Source organism: Arachis hypogaea, chromosome 19 (genome assembly GCF_003086295.3).
Source record: "Arachis hypogaea cultivar Tifrunner chromosome 19, arahy.Tifrunner.gnm2.J5K5, whole genome shotgun sequence".
Lineage (NCBI taxonomy): Eukaryota > Viridiplantae > Streptophyta > Magnoliopsida > Fabales > Fabaceae > Arachis > Arachis hypogaea.
The window spans coordinates 118,463,535-118,479,649 of NC_092054.1; the positions used below are offsets into that span (position 1 = coordinate 118,463,535).

The 16,115-nt window shown below is 38.9% G+C and overlaps 1 non-coding gene across 1 annotated transcript; it reads left to right on the forward strand.

Annotated features, from left to right (window-relative positions):
* Positions 1–906: 906 nt before the first annotated feature.
* On the forward strand, positions 907–1,014 carry LOC112780610 (small nucleolar RNA R71). Its single transcript, XR_003191434.1, has one exon. It is a non-coding gene; the product is annotated as a small nucleolar RNA R71 (small nucleolar RNA).
* The last annotated feature ends 15,101 nt before the right edge of the window (positions 1,015–16,115 follow it).

Consider the following 16,115-nt stretch of genomic DNA (forward strand, 5'->3'; position numbering starts at 1 on the left):
AGGTTCAATGGAATCTCTATGGTCTCTAGATGAGCCTCAGATTCCTTTGGTTCCTCAAAGGGAAACTCCTTATTGGTCAGTGAACGTCCCAGGAGGTCTTCCTCACTAGGATTCATGTCCTCCTCCTCCTCTCTGGGTTTGGCCACACCAAGTAAGGTTATGGCCTTGCACTCTCTTTTTGGATTCTCTTCTGTATTGCTTGGGAGAGTACTAGGAAGAGTTTCAGTGACTCTTTTACTCAGCTGGCCCACTTGTGCCTCCAAATTTCTAATGGAGGACCTTGTTTCATTCATGAACTTAGAGTGGCCACAGATAGATCAGAGACTATATTTGCTAAGCTAGATGGATTCTGCTCAGAATTCTCCGTCTGTTGCTGAGAGGATGATGGAAAAGGCTTGCTATTGCTAAACCTGTTTCTTCCACCATTATTAAAGCCTGATTGAGGCTTTTGTTGATCCTTCCATGAGAAATTTGGATGATTTCTCCATGAGGGATTATAGGTGTTTCCATAGGGTTCACCCATGTAATTCACCTCTGCTATTGCAGGGTTCTCAGGATCATAAGCTTCTTCTTCAGAAGATGCCTCTTTAGTACTGTTGGATGCGGTTTCAATCCATTCAGACTCTGAGAAATCATATTGACTTGCTGAGTCAATGTTTTATTCTGAGCCAATATGGCATTCAGAGTATCAATTTCAAGAACTCCCTTCCTCTGAGGCGTCCCATTACTCACAGGATTCCTTTCAGAAGTGTACATGAACTGGTTATTTACAACTATGTCAATGAGTTCCTGAACTTCTGCATATGTTTTCTTTAGGTGAATGGATCCACCTGCAAAATGGTCCAATAACATCTTAGCTAATTCAGACAGACCATCATAGAATATATCCAGGATGGTCCATTCTGAAAGCATGTCAGAAGGACACTTTTTGGTCAGTTGCTTGTATCTCTCCCAAGCTTCATAGAGGGATTCACCTTCTTTCTGTTTGAAGGTTTGAACATCCGCTCTAAGTTTGCAAAGCTTTTGAGGAGGAAAGAACTTGGCTAAGAAAGCCGTGACCATCTTATCCCAAGAGTTCAAGCTATCTTTAGGTTGAGAGTCCAACCATATTCTAGCTCTGTCTCTTATAGTAAATGGGAAAAGCATAAGCCTGTAGACCTCGAGATCAACCCCATTGGTCGTAACAGTATCACAGATTTGCAAGAATTCAGTTAAGAACTGAAAAGGATCTTCTGATGGAAGTCCATGAAAATTGTAATTATGTTGCATCAGAGAAACTAATTGAGGCTTTAGCTCAAAATTGTTTGCTCCAATGGTAGGGATTGAGATGCTTCTTCCATGGAAGTTGGAATTTGGTGCAGTAAAGTTACCAAGCATCTTCCTTGCATCTCCACCATTGTTATTATTTTCGGCCATGTCTCCTGCTTTTTCAAAAAATTTTGTTAGGTCCTCTCCAGAGGGTTGTGCTTTAGCTTCTCTTAGTTTCCTCTTAAGAGTCCTTTCAGGTTCAGGATCAGCTTTAACAAGAATGTTCTTGTCCCTATTCCTGTTCATATGAAAAAGAAGAGACCAGAAAAGAAGAGGAATCCTCTATGTCACAGTATAGAGATTCCTTTATGTGAGTAGAAGAATAGAAAAGTAGAATGAAGAAAAGAGAAATTTATTTTGAAAAAGATTTGAAAAAGAAATTTAAAAAGATTTGATTTTGAAAATTAAAGTTGATTACTTGACTAACAAGAAACAAAAAGATATGATTTTAAAATTTTAAAGATTGAACCTTTCTTAATAGGCAAGTAACAACTTAAAATTTTTGAATCAAAATATTAAATGTTAGTAATAAATTCGAAAATATGAAGTAAAAATAAGAAAAAGATTTTGAAAATTAATTTTAAAAATTTTTGAAAATATATAAAAAAATTGAAAAATATTTGATTTTTGAATTTTTAATGATGAAAGAGAAAAACAACCAAAAGACTCAAAACATGAAAATTATGGATCAAAACACATGATGCATGCAAGAACACTTTGAATGTCAAGATGAACACCAAGAACACTTTGAATGTCAAGATGAACACCAAGAACTTATTTTTGAAAATTTTTAAGAAAAGAAAAACATGCAAGACACCAAACTTAGAAATTTTCAAACTTTAGACACTAACAAATTAAAAATGCATATGAAAAACAAGAAAAGACACAAAACATAAAAATGCAAAGATCAAACAAAGCAAATCATCAAGAGCAACTTGAAGATTATGAAGAACACCATGCATGAGTTTTCAAAAATTTTAATGAAATTAAAAAGATGCAATTGACACCAAACTTAAAAATTGACACAAGACTCAAACAAGAAACATCAAATTTTTGGTTTTTATGATTTTATTAAAATTGTTTTTTGGATTTTTCGAAAATTAATTGGGAAAAACGAATAAGAAAAAACTTCGTGTTTTTTTTTGTATTATTTTCGAAAATAAGAAATAAAAAGCTTAAAAATAAAATAAAATTACCTAATCTGAGCAACAAGATGAATCGTCAGTTCTCCAAACTCGAACAATCCCCGGTAACGGCGCCAAAAATTGGTGCACAAAATCGTGATCGCTCATTCCTTGGTAACAGCGCTAAAGACTTAATACGCACGTTCATAATCTTAATTCTTTGTCACAACTTCGCACGACTAACCAGCAAGTGCGCTGGGTCGTCCAAGTAATAAACCTTACGTGAGTAAGGGTCGATCCCACGGAGATTGTCGGCTTGAAGCAAGCTATGGTCACCTTGTAAATCTTAGTCAGGCGGATTCAAATGGTTATAGAGTTTTAATAATTAAAAGATAAATAAAACGTAAAATAAAGATAGAGATACCTATGTAATTCATTGGTGAGAATTTCAGATAAGCGTATAGAGATGCTTAGTTCCTTCTGAATCTCCGCTTTCCTACTTCTTTTATCCAATCCTTCATACTCATTTCCATGGCAAGCTGTATGTTGGGCATCACCGTTGTCAATGGCTACTTCCCGTCCTCTCAGTGAAAATGGTCCAAAATGCGCTGTCACCGCACGGCTAATCATCTGTCGGTCCTCGATCATACTGGAATAGGATTTAGTAATCCTTTTGCGTCTGTCACTAAGCCCAGCCCTCGCGAGTTTGAAGCTCGTCACAGCCATCCCTTCCCAGATCCTACTTGGAATACCACAGACAAGTTTTAGACTTTCTGGATCTCAAGAATGGCCACCAATAATTCTAGCCTATACCACGAAGACTCTGATCGTAGATTAGAAGGCTAAGAGATATGCATTCAAGCTTGTTTGCATGTAGAACGGAAGTGTTTGTCAGGCACGCATTCATAAGTGAGAATGATGATGAGCGTCACATAATCATCACATTCATCATGTTCTTGTGTGCGAATGAATATCTTAGAGAAGAAATAGGCTTGAATTGAATAGAAAAACAATAGTACTTTGCATTAATTCATGAGGAACAGTAGAGCTCCACACCTTAATCTATGGTATGTAGAAACTCTACCATTGAAAATACATAAGTGAAAATAGGGTAGACATGGCCGAGTGGCCAGCCTCCCATGGAGGTCTAGAGATCTAAAATGATCAAAAGATGATCTCGAAAAATGATCCAAAGATCAAAAGATGTAAAAACAATAGTAAAAAGTTCTATTTATACTAAACTAGTTACTAGGGTTTACAGAGATAAGTAAATGATGTAAAAATCCACTTCCGGGCCCACTTGGTGTGTGCTTGGCCTGAGCGTTGAAGCTTTCACATGTAGAGGTCTTCCTTGGAGTTGAACGCTAGTTTGTAACTTGTTTTTGGCGTTTAACTCTGTTTTGCAACTTGTTTCTGGCGTTTAACGCCAGAATAGGGCAGAAAGCTGGCGTTGAACGCCAGTTTGCGTCGTCTAAACTTGAGCAAAGTATGGACTATTATATATTGCTGGAAAGCCCTAGATGTCTACTTTCCAACGTCGTCTAAACTTTGAGTGAAGGGAGGTCAGAATCCAACAGCATCTGCAGTCCTTCTTCAGCCTCTGAATCAGATTTTTGCTCAAGTCCCTCAATTTCAGCCAGAAATTACCTAAAATCACAGAAAAATATACAAACTCATAGTAAAGTCCACAAATGTGATTTTTGAAATAAAAACTAATTAAAATATACTAAAAACTAATTAAATCATACTAAAAACTATGTAAAAACAATGCCAAAAAGTGTATAAATTATCCGCTCATCAGACATCCTCATTGATGAGGACAAGTCCATCACTAAGAAAAGGATGGAGCAAACAGGAGAGCCCACTCATGGACCTCAACAAGAGCATGAGGAAATTCCTCATCATGAAATCCCTGAGATGCCTCAAGGGATGCATTTTCCTCCACAAAACTATTGGGAGCAAATCAACACCTCCCTAGGAGAATTAAGCTCCAACATGGGACAACTAAGGATGGAGCACCAAGAGCACTCCATCATTCTCCATGAAATTAGAGAAGATCAAAGAGCTATGAGGGAGGAGCAACAAAGGCAAGGAAGAGACATAGAGGAGCTCAAGAGCACCATTAGTTCTTCAAGAGGAAGAAGACGCCACCCTCATTAAGGCAGACCCATTCCTTAATCTCCTTGTCTATTTATTTTTTCTGTTTTTGTTCTTTATGCTTTATTTTTATTTATGTTTGTGTCTTATTACTTGATCATTAGTGTCTAGTAACTATGCCTTAAAGCTATGAATGTCCTATGAATCCATCACCTCTCTTAAATGAAAAATGTTCTAAAAAACAAAAGAACAAGAAGTACATGGATTTCGAATTTATCCTTGAGATTAGTTTAATTATATTGAGGTGGTGGCAATACTTTTTGTTTTCTGAATGAATGCTTGAACAGTGGATATGTCTTTTGAATTTGTTGTTTATGAATGTTAAAATTGTTGGCTCTTGAAAGAATGATGAAATGGGAGAAATGTTATTGATAATCTAAAAAATCATAAAATTTATTCTTGAAGCAAGAAAAAGCAGTGAATACAAAAGCTTGCAGAAAAAAAAAAGAAAGAAAAATGGCAAAAAAAATAAAGATAAAAATAAAAAAAGAAAAAGCAAGCAGAAAAAGCCAATAGCTCTTTAAACCAAAAGGCAGGAGCAAAAAGCCAATAACCCTTTAAACCAAAAGGCAAGGGTAAAAAGGATCGAAGGCTTTGAGCATCAGTGGATAGGAGGGCCCAAAGGAATAAAATCCTGGCCTAAGCGGCTAAACCAAGCTGTCCCTAACCATGTGCTTGTGGCGTGAATGTGTCAAGTGAAAAGCTTGAGACTGAGTGGTTAAATTCGAGGTCCAAAGCGAAAAAAGAGTGTGCTTAAGAACCCTGGACACCTCTAATTGGGGACTCTAGCAAAGCTGAGTCACAATCTGAAAAGGTTCACCCAGTTATGTGTCTGTGGCATTTATGTATCCGGTGGTAATACTGGAAAACAAAGTGCTTAGGGCCACGGCCAAGACTCATAAAGTAGCTGTGTTCAAGAATCAACATACTGAACTAGGAGAATCAATAACACTATCTAAATTCTAAGTTCCTATAGATGCCAATCGTTCTGAACTTCAAAGGATGAAGTGAGATGCCAAAATTATTCAGAGGCAAAAAGCTACTAGTCCCGCTCATCTGATTGGAGCTAAGTTTCATTGATAGTTTGGAATTTATAGTATATTCTCTTCTTTTTATCCTAATTGATTTTCAGTTGCTTGGGGACAAGCAACAATTTAAGTTTGGTGTTGTGATGAGCGGATAATTTATACGCTTTTTGACATTGTTATTGGTATGTTTTTAGTATGATTTAGTTAGTTTTTAGCATATTTTTATTAGTTTTTAAATAAAAATCACATTTCTGGACTTTACTATGAGTTTGTGTGTTTTTCTGTGATTTCAGGTATTTTCTGGCTGAAATTGAGGGTCTTGAGCAAAAATCTGATTCAGAGGCTGAAGAAGGACTGCAGATGCTGTTGGATTCTGACCTCCATGCACTCGAAGTAGATTTTCTGGAGCTACAGAAACCCAATTGGCGCGCTCTTAATTGCTTTGGAAAGTAGACATCCAGGACTTTCCAGAAATATATAATAGTCCATACTTTGTCCGATTTTTGTTGACGCAAACTGGTGTTCAAACGCCAACTTCCTGCCCTATTCTGGAGTTAAACGCCAAAAACAGGTTGCAAATCAGAGTTAAACGCTAGAAACAGGCTACAACCTGGCTTTTAACTCTAAAAAGAGTCTCTACACATGAAAGCTCAATGCTCAGCCCAAGCACACACCAAGTGGGCCCGAAAGTGGATTTCTGCATCATTTACTTATTTTCTGTAACCTTAGTCACTAGTCTAGTATAAAAATGACTTTTAGTGATTTATTTTACATCTATCTTTGGAAGTTTTGTTCTTAGATTATGGAGGCTGGCTATTTGGCCATGCTTGGACTTTGTTCTTATGTATTTTCAACGGTGGAGTTTCTACACACCATAGATTAAGGTGTGGAGCTCTGCTGTCCCTCATGAATTAATGCAAAGTACTATTGTTTTCTTATTCAATTCAAGCTTATTCCTATTCTAAGATATTCGCTTGCACTTCAACCATGATGAATATGATGATCCGTGACACTCATCACTATTCTCAACCTATGAACGCGTGCCTGATAACCACTTCCGTTCTACCTTTGATTGAGCGTTTATTTCTTAGCCTCCATAATTTAGCAGATCATAATACAATCCATAACCAGCCAATTTATTAACAATTACAGCCCTTCAGCTCATGGCATATAAAGCACTTCCACCATCATCCTCTGTATCGCATACAATCATCTTTGATCATCATTCATCATTAATTTTCCCCTTACTTCATCCAAAAGTTACCACATTTCCTAGCTCCTTCCCATTGCTAGGCATACCATAAGGATTTAGGACATAAGGGGTGAGAACGGAGGCTTAGAAGTCTGAAATTCGGCGTTGAAAACTAAAAAATCAGCTTTTGATGAAAATGGGATCACGCTTGCGCGACGCCCATGCGCACGCGTGGAAGGCTGAAAAAGTAGAGTGACGCGTGAGCGTTGCCCATGCGCACGCATGGGAAGCAAAGAGATCAAGTAACGCGTGTGCATTAGTCACGCGTACACATGGGTGCGTTTTGCGCTCCTCGCACAAAACTAGCACAATACTAGCGCAACTCTCTGGATTTTCTACTGGGCACTCGCATCCGTACGTCGACGCGTACGCGTCGGCCAGGCACACGCGTGGGGGAGTAAAAATCTGAATGACACGTGCGCGTCGGCCACGCGTGCGAGTGGGAGCACGACTTGCCAAAAATTTACTAAGTTAAAAAGCTGCGGAATTCCAATTTCAAACCCCAAACTTTCGACGGGCATAACTTTTCTGTTTTAAATCATTTTCCATCTGTTCTTCGAACGGCATAAACATCTCGAATCCAATTTTTTTCTAAACAAGTTTGACATAAATCAGGGATTCAGAGACCAAGTTATGCTCCGTCAAAATAGACCTAAAAATCACATTTTCATACAAACCCACAAAATTCTATTTTCAAAACAAACCAATTTCAACCTTTCTCAAAACTAACCAAAACTTACCAAAAATCAACCTCAAGCCTCCTCAACTCATATGTTAACATTTTTATCAAAATCACAATCCACCAACCCACCATTTTAACCAATCCCAATCAAATAACTTAATTTCAAACAAAACATCATGTCATATATCCTTCCTCATCCCAATTTCCAACAATACCATTTCCATCAACCATCAACACATACAATCAATATCATCCTCACCATCAACATGGTTTCACCCAGAATTCAATCTCAACCAATCATTAAGTATATATCACAACATGCATATCTCTCATGCATCATACCATCAAAACATCAAAACTTATTAATCACATTCATAACCACACATTTCATCTTAACCAATCAACAACATCAATAGTTCAAATCCTATCTTAGGGCCTCTAGCCTAAGTTTTCACATCACATTACATTTTAGATATAGGAAACCGAAACCATACCTTGGCCGATTCCCCGCTTAACCCGGAACACCTCCAAATCACTTTTTTACAAGCTCTCAAGGCTTCAACACTTCCAAGAACAAATTTTTAACACACAAAAGCCCTTTTTCAAGCTTTCCAAGACTTCAATCAAGCTCTAACACACATATATACCCTTCCTAAATCACAACACCACATTCAAACATACCCACTCAATACCCAAACATCATAAACCAATAAATTCCATTAGGACTGAGAATCTTACCATATCCAAGAATTAAGGAGATAAGACTAAGCCTCTCCTTCAATCTAGTTGGATCCTACAACATCAAAAGCTCACAAATCTCAACATTTTTCTCCCAAAATTTCGAAATTAAGGCTGGGATTTCAGAGAGGAAATCGTAGATTACCTCAAGAACAAAGTTGTGGGTTTTGTAGAGCTCAATACAATGAATGTATGGCCGTAAACAGTGTGGCAATTGGAGCTCCGAATCAAAAGTTATGGTAATTTGAAGATCAAGTAAGGGTGAGAACTTTGGAAGAGTGTTTTTCTCCCTTTCCTTGCAATTTCAGCTTTTTGGGGTTTAAGATAGGAGAGAGAGTGATGAATAAGGGTTTTAGGTTGAGCTTGGTTGGGCCAAGGGCCCAATATGGGTCCGGTTGGCCCGGTTTGACCCGTTCGGTCCAATCTTGGGCCGATTTCTTTAAAATTGGTATCAAAATTCTCATTTTAATTTTCTCTATCATATTAAGCCATAAAAATTATATTTTTTATTTTCTAGAATAAATTTTTAATTTATGAGTTAATTATTCATTAATTAACTGGGTTTTACACTGGGCTGCGGCGTGTGCCCTCATAGACCCAGTTATTTCATTCCTTCCAGATCAACCAAAGGGTTACAGCAATCTGTTACAGCAGCAATTCACCTCTTGTTCTACCGTGCGCTCGGACTACCGCCAACCACCATGAGCTGAATTCAATAACCTCCGAGCTAGGTAAGCACTAGTTGAGTTGAGATTGTCCCCAGATTTCTTGTGTTTCTCTGCATCTAACCAAGCAATGAAGCTGGGTTTCCTCTATTTCATGACAGCAAGGGCAGATTCCACTAGTGGACGGGAATTGGTGATGGAGAAGAGAGGAGACTGGTAGACGTTCATGGCAAGATTTTCAGAGAAAGATTTGGATTTTGTGGGGGACTGAGAGCTTCCACAGGGACATCCAAAGGTCCCGCAGACGCAGAGTTGGAACACAAAGCTCCAGGTGCTCGTGGAAAAAGTTGTAAGCAATCTGGTATCCTGCAATAACACTGTAAGTGTTTGATCTGTGCAAAGCCCATTTAATTTTATCACTATCTCCTTCAATCGGAACTGATAAAATTCTGCTGCTAATGTCTTCGGTAAAAACTTGTTGAATCATATTTGTGTTCCACTGGCCATTTGAAGTAATTAGATCTTTAACCCACAAAATTGTTGGATCTGTAGTTTGATGAGCTAATTGTGGAGGGACAAAGAAAGGATAGGGAGGTGGAAACCACAGGTCTTCAAAATTTCTTATTTCTGAGCCTGCGCCAACGCTCCAAGAGAGCCCTTTCTCAACCACTTTGCTCCCCTCTAGTAAGCTGCGCCACCCCCATGAAGGTGTGTTTCCAATCTCGATTTTTAATGCATTGCAATATTGATAATACTTTCCTTTTAAAATTATAGATAGGAGTGAACTTGGTTGTGTTGTTATTCGCCAAAACTGCTTCCTCAGTAAGGCTAGATTCTACGTCCTGAGGTCCTTGATCTCAAGTCCCCCTTCCTTCTTAGGTCTTGTCATAGTATTCCAACTGATCCACACCATTTTTCTCTCTGTACATCGCTGTCCCCACCAGTATTGAGAGAGCATGCTATGAATTTTTGAGACTAGTGTGTCTGGGAGCTTAAAACAGGACAATGTATATATAGAGACTGCTTCTCCTACTGCCTTGAGTAGTGTATGTCGGCCTCCTGCTGACAGTAGCTTTCTTTTTCAGCCTAGAATACGCTTCCTAATCTTATCCTTAATGAGGCTAAAGGTAGCTTTCTTAGATTTATTAACAATAGAAGGAAGGCCCAAATATTTTTCTGTAGCCCCAATGTGGTTAATATTTAAAGCCGCTACCCATTGATTTCTGAGTAAATCTGGAGTATTATGACTAAAGAAGAGTGACGATTTGTTGAGATTCACTTTTTGTCCACTAAAGCCCTCATATGTATGTAAGAGTTCCAAAATATTCTCGCACGAGATCGTAGAAGCCTTTTAAAATAGGATCGAATTATCCACAAATAGTAGGTGGTTGACTCTGGGGCACCTCATTGACACTTGAATACCTTGAATTTGATTGTTTTGTTCTTCCTTGTGTAGTAAGAAGGAGAAACCTTCTGCACAGAATAAAAAAAGATATGGTGATAGGGGGTCTCCTTGATGGAGACCTCTATTTGGTTTAAAGAAACCATATGGTTGACCTTCCACAACGACAGAATAAGAAACATTTGTGACTAACTCCTGAATCCACGCAATCAAAGTACCATCAAAGCCTAGTTTAGTTAACATGAACCAGAGAAAATGCCATTCTACCCTATCCTAAGCCTTGTTCATATCTAATTTCACAGCCATTTCAGTCTCCAGCCCTTGCCTCTTATTTTTAAGATAATGCATATACTCATGTGCGATTAAGATATTATCTGAGATCAAGCGGCCTTTAATAAAAGCACTCTGGTTAAGACTTACCAAAATTTTCATCAAACCTTGAAGTTTAAAAACCAGAATTTTAGAGATAATTTTATAGACCATCGTAGAGAGGCTAAGAGGTCTCACCTGAGTCATGTTGCTAGCATCTGGAACTTTAAGAACGAGACAAAGATGGGAGTGATTTAAGCTTTTAAGAAGTCTTCCACGTGCATAGAAACTTCGAACTGCAAGAAATAAGTCACTGCTGATGATGTCCCAGTAACACTGGAAGAACTTGGCTATCATTCCATCTTCTCCCGGGACACTTTGGGGATGCACACTGAAAGTAGCTCTCTTAACTTCTTCTATAGTAATCGGTCTTCGCATCCTACGGTTTATGGAAGCTGTAATCTTAGGCTCAAAGTTGGTGAAATAAGGATTTGGTTCGGTTTGGCATGTGGAAGAGAAGATCTTCTTAAAATATTCCTTAGCTACTCCTGTAATTTCTGAATTTGTAGTTGCTGTTTTACCATTTACACTCTCTAATTTCCAAATTTTGTTCCTTACTCATCCTGTTTCTGAATTTTTGATGGAAGAATTGAGTGGTATGGTCCCCTTCTTGAAGCCATTTAACCCTGGACTTCGCCTTCCAATATATCTCTCCATCATGGTAGGCTATTTTCAATTTTCGCTCTAGTTCTAGCAGCTCCTCTCCACCATATACGCCGGATGATCTCAACTCTTCAATCTGACGGCTTAGTTGCTCAATCTGTTTTTTAGAGCCGTGCTTTCCCTCACATTACCATTGAACGATACGGTGTCTACATCTTTTTAACTTTTGGGCAAGAATGAACATTGGGGAGCCTGAAATTTCTTCTTTTCAAGTATCACAAATAATCTGTCGCAAATAATCTATCAAAAGAGGGGCATGGTCTGAACCCAACTCCGAGAGCCTAAGGACCACTGAATTAGCGTACATCGACATCCAATCAGTCCTGGCGAGGGCCCTATCCAATCTTTCCTGTACCAAGTCATCTCTGCGGCGCTTATTTGACCAAGTAAAAGGTCTCCCTACCATCCCTATGTCCACAAGAGTTCCATCATCAATAAAGTTACAAAATGCAGTGATGGAAGATGCTGATTTAGCAATACCTCCCAATTTCTCAGATTGCGAAGTGATGGCATCAAAGTCTCAGGTAACTACAACCTTTCCTCCGAATTGTTGGATAACCAGCTTTAATTGAGAGAATTGTAATGAATGCACCTACTCATTGGTGTTTAAGTGCACCCCTATCAAACCCCAGCTCTCATTAAGACCCTGATCAGTAACTCTTGCCACAATAAAGAATTCGTCCGATTGCACAACCTACACTGTCACCCCTTCCCTCCAAGCCAATGCCATTCCTCTTGCCACACCATCAAGGTAAACGATAAACCAATTACTAAAACCAACTATCCTTAAGTTTTGCTCCACATTACAAGCCTGGTTCTTAGTTTCACAGAAGAAACCAAGCTCGAGGAAATGGGATCTTGACATCCCTTTCAAATGATGGCTGTCAAGGGTCTTCCCAAACCCTGACAGTTCCAACAGAATAGCTTCATATCTCCTTGGGTGCCAATTGAAGGCTAGCACTCTCCACCTGATCATCCAAAATTTGATTAATACCAAGGCAAAGCTTTTTCTACTGCTCATTATTTTCTTTACCCACACTCCTGCTTTTCTCTCCAGCTTGTTTGATGTAGTTACCTCCTTCTCTTGCCATTTGCTTCAGCTTAGGGGTCTTCCCTTTTTTAGCAGCCATAGTAGCAATATTGGTATTTCCATTAGCATCAATCTGAGCTATCGAAATTTCACCCAAAATCATCGGGGATGTAGATCATTTGTAGGTATCCAAGAACCATCGGTACCTTTAGTTGAATCTTCTGCACTGGCCTTTACGTTACTTCTTGTTGGGTTCTTAGTTTGTGTCCTCTGTTCTGACATGCTAAGCTTTGAGAAGCCTTCCATCTGCCAAGCTGGGGGTGGTTTCTTCTTTGGGTGAGGTGGCATTAAGCTTGCTGAGTTTGGTTTATTATGGAATCCCCTTTCATTATCTGCAATTCTTCTCCCCACTTGATCAGACTTCAACCAATCTCCGATTTTATTTTCCTGAATATAACCGGCAGCAGCATCTTCTAACCATTGTGAACAATTTTTGATCTCGTGGCCTAAGTTTGCACGATAAGTGCACACGGTGCCTAGCCTTTCATACCTGAGACCTACTTCGATAGCCTTCTTATCCGGACCAGTAATTAGCAGGCTATCTTTTACTTCTTTCTCACCACAAATATCAACCCTAGCCTTGAGGATTCTGTTTTCCTTTTCCCTAACCTCAAAAAACCCAAATCATACACCTTCCCTAGGCTTTCTCCTATTTTCCTCCCAACTTCCAGTGTTTTGAACTTTTTCGGGATCCCCCACAATTGTACCCAAACTAGGAGATCAGATATTACATTGTCAGCAGCCTCCTCCTGGACATTCCATCGTCTAACGTGCAAAACAAAATTCTTAAATAGCCAAGGAGAGCCTTTTTCAATTCTCAGTAGTTCTTCTTCCATATTAAAGAAAAATTGAAAGACATTAGGTTTTATTTCAGTAACTCTTAATCCTTTTGGCTTACCCCAGATCGCTGTTAACGCATTCTCTATGGTGCCAGTTGTAAATTGTCTATAAGCGAAAAGTCTCCATGTCAGGCTATTGGCACAGGTCTGAACCCCTTCTATGATGTCTTCTTCTCCAAGAAATACCATCCCTCCACAGTGATCTTCTACATTCTGGTTCCTCCAATCAATCTCTTCCCTCTTATCGCCCATGCTGCAGCGTCCTAATGTAGTGATCAGGTGCTCGGAGCTGGATTAGATCCCAATTTGAATTTATCATATTGAAGAGCCTTAATAGGCACTAGAATAAATCCTAGCAGAGCACTAGAGAAGCCTTAGTAGCCGCTTTGTTTGTTTATAAAACAGTTTGCTTATATTTTCAATTGTAACAAGTTTAATTATTCTGCTATATCATATTTGATTATTCCACACGTTGATTATTTTGTTAAAAATGTATAAAATAACATGTATAAAAATATATAAATATATAGTATAATTAATTTAGTGATTGATTATTTGTTTTCATGAAGCATTATATATTTTCAAATAGGGATATCAACGGGGCAAGGCGGAGACGGGAGATGCCTCCCTGTTTCTCATCTCTACCCCTAGATTTGCTCCCCGTTCTCGTTCCCGTTTTCCATCGTAAAAGAATATTGCTCTCCATCCCTATTTTTCACAAGGCCCCATTCTCTGCGGAGATCCTTTCTCTGATAATTCTGACTAATTATTAATTTCTATAGGAATAAAGTTGAAAGTATCCATTCTATACAAAAACAGAAAGATTTTATACAAAAAGTCTAAACGACAAGATGGTGACTTCTTTCAAAATGATGCGGTGGGAGACGCCACAACAAGTCAGAGTACAGAGCAATGGACGAGGTGAGGGACTTGACAGCGGAGAGAAGAATGGACACGACAACAGAGTTGTAGAAAGGAACGCCACGAAAATAGAGAACGATGTGGTGAAGGTGATGGAACGGTGAGGAGTGACAATACGGTGAGACGAGAGAGTGGCAAGGGAGTGGCTGCAGAGAAGTTGGATGGAGTATAGACGACGTTAGCTAGGGATCACTATGAATTGAAGAAGGATTATACAAACGAGGATTAGAAATTTTGGGTCCCTCTCTCTCTATATATATGGCATGTGAAATGACTAAAAATATATATGTGAGAAATAAACTATTACGGACAATTAAGTAAATTTACAAATTTTGGGATTAGCGGGGACGGGGCGGGGATCCCTGCTCGGATCCCCACGCCTGCCTCGGGAGAATTTTGCCCCCGTCCCCATCTCCGCAGGAAAAATTTTTCAGAGTCGAATCTCCATTTGGGGCAATCCCCGCAGGGATCCCCGCATCTCGGGGAGTTTTTGATGAGCGGATAATTTATACGCTTTTTGGCATTGTTTTTAGTATGTTTTTAGTAGGATCTAGTTACTTTTAGGGATGTTTTAATTAGTTTTTATGTTAAATTCACATTTCTGGACTTTACTATGAGTTTGTGTGTTTTTATGTGATTTTAGGTATTTTCTAGCTGAAATTGAGGGACTTGAGCAAAAATCAGATTCAGAGGTTGAAGAAGGACTGCTGATGCTGTTGGATTCTGACCTCCCTGCACTCAAAGTAGATTTTTTGGAGCTACAGAACTCCAAATGGCGTGCTCTCAACGGCGTTGGAAAGTAGACATCCAAGGCTTTCTAGCAATATATAATAGTCCATACTTTGCCAAAGTTTAGATGACGCAAAAGGGCATTGAACGCCCGTTCTATGCTGTAATCTGGAGTTAAATGCCAGAAACACGTCACAAACCAGAGTTGAACGCCAAAAACACGTTACAACTTGGCGTTCAACTCCAAAAGAAGCCTCTGCACGTGTAAACTTCAAGCTCAGCCCAAGCACACACCAAATGGGCCCCAGAAGTGGATTTATGCATCAATTACTTACTTCTGTAAACCCTAGTAGCTAGTTTAGTATAAATAGGACTTTTTACTATTGTATTAGGATATCTTATGATTTTTAGTTCAACTTTGGGATCATATTGATCACGTTTGGGGGCTGGCCATTTGGCCATGCCTGGACCTTCATCACTTATGTATTTTCAACTGTAGAGTTTCTGCACTCCATAGATTAAGATGTGGAGCTCTGCTGTTCCTCATGATTTAATGCAAAGCACTACTGTTTTATATTCAATTCAACTTATTCCGCTTCTAAGATATCCATTCGCACCCAAGAACATGATGAATGTGATGATTATGTGACGCTCATCATCATTCTCACTTATGAACGCGTGCCTGACAAACACAGAGAGGATGGAAAGTAGCCATTGACAACGGTGATGCCCTACATACAGCTTGCCATGGAAAGGAGTAGGAATGATTGGATGAAGATAGCAGGAAAGCAGAGGTTTAGAGGAACGAAAGCATCTCTATACGCTTATCTGAAATTCTCACCAATGATTTACATAAGTATTTCTATCTTTATTTTCTGTTTATTTATTATTATTATTTGAAAACTCCATAACCATTTGATATCCGCCTGACTGAGATTTACAAGATGACCATAGCTTGCTTCATACCAACAATCTCCGTGGGATCGACCCTTACTCACGGAAGGTTTTATTACTTGGACGACCCAATGCACTTGCTGGTTAGTTGTATCGAAGTTGTGACAAATTATGAATTAAGATTAGAGCACCAAGTTTTTGGAGCCATTACCAGGGATCACAATTTCGTGCACCAAGTTTTTGGCGCCGTTGCT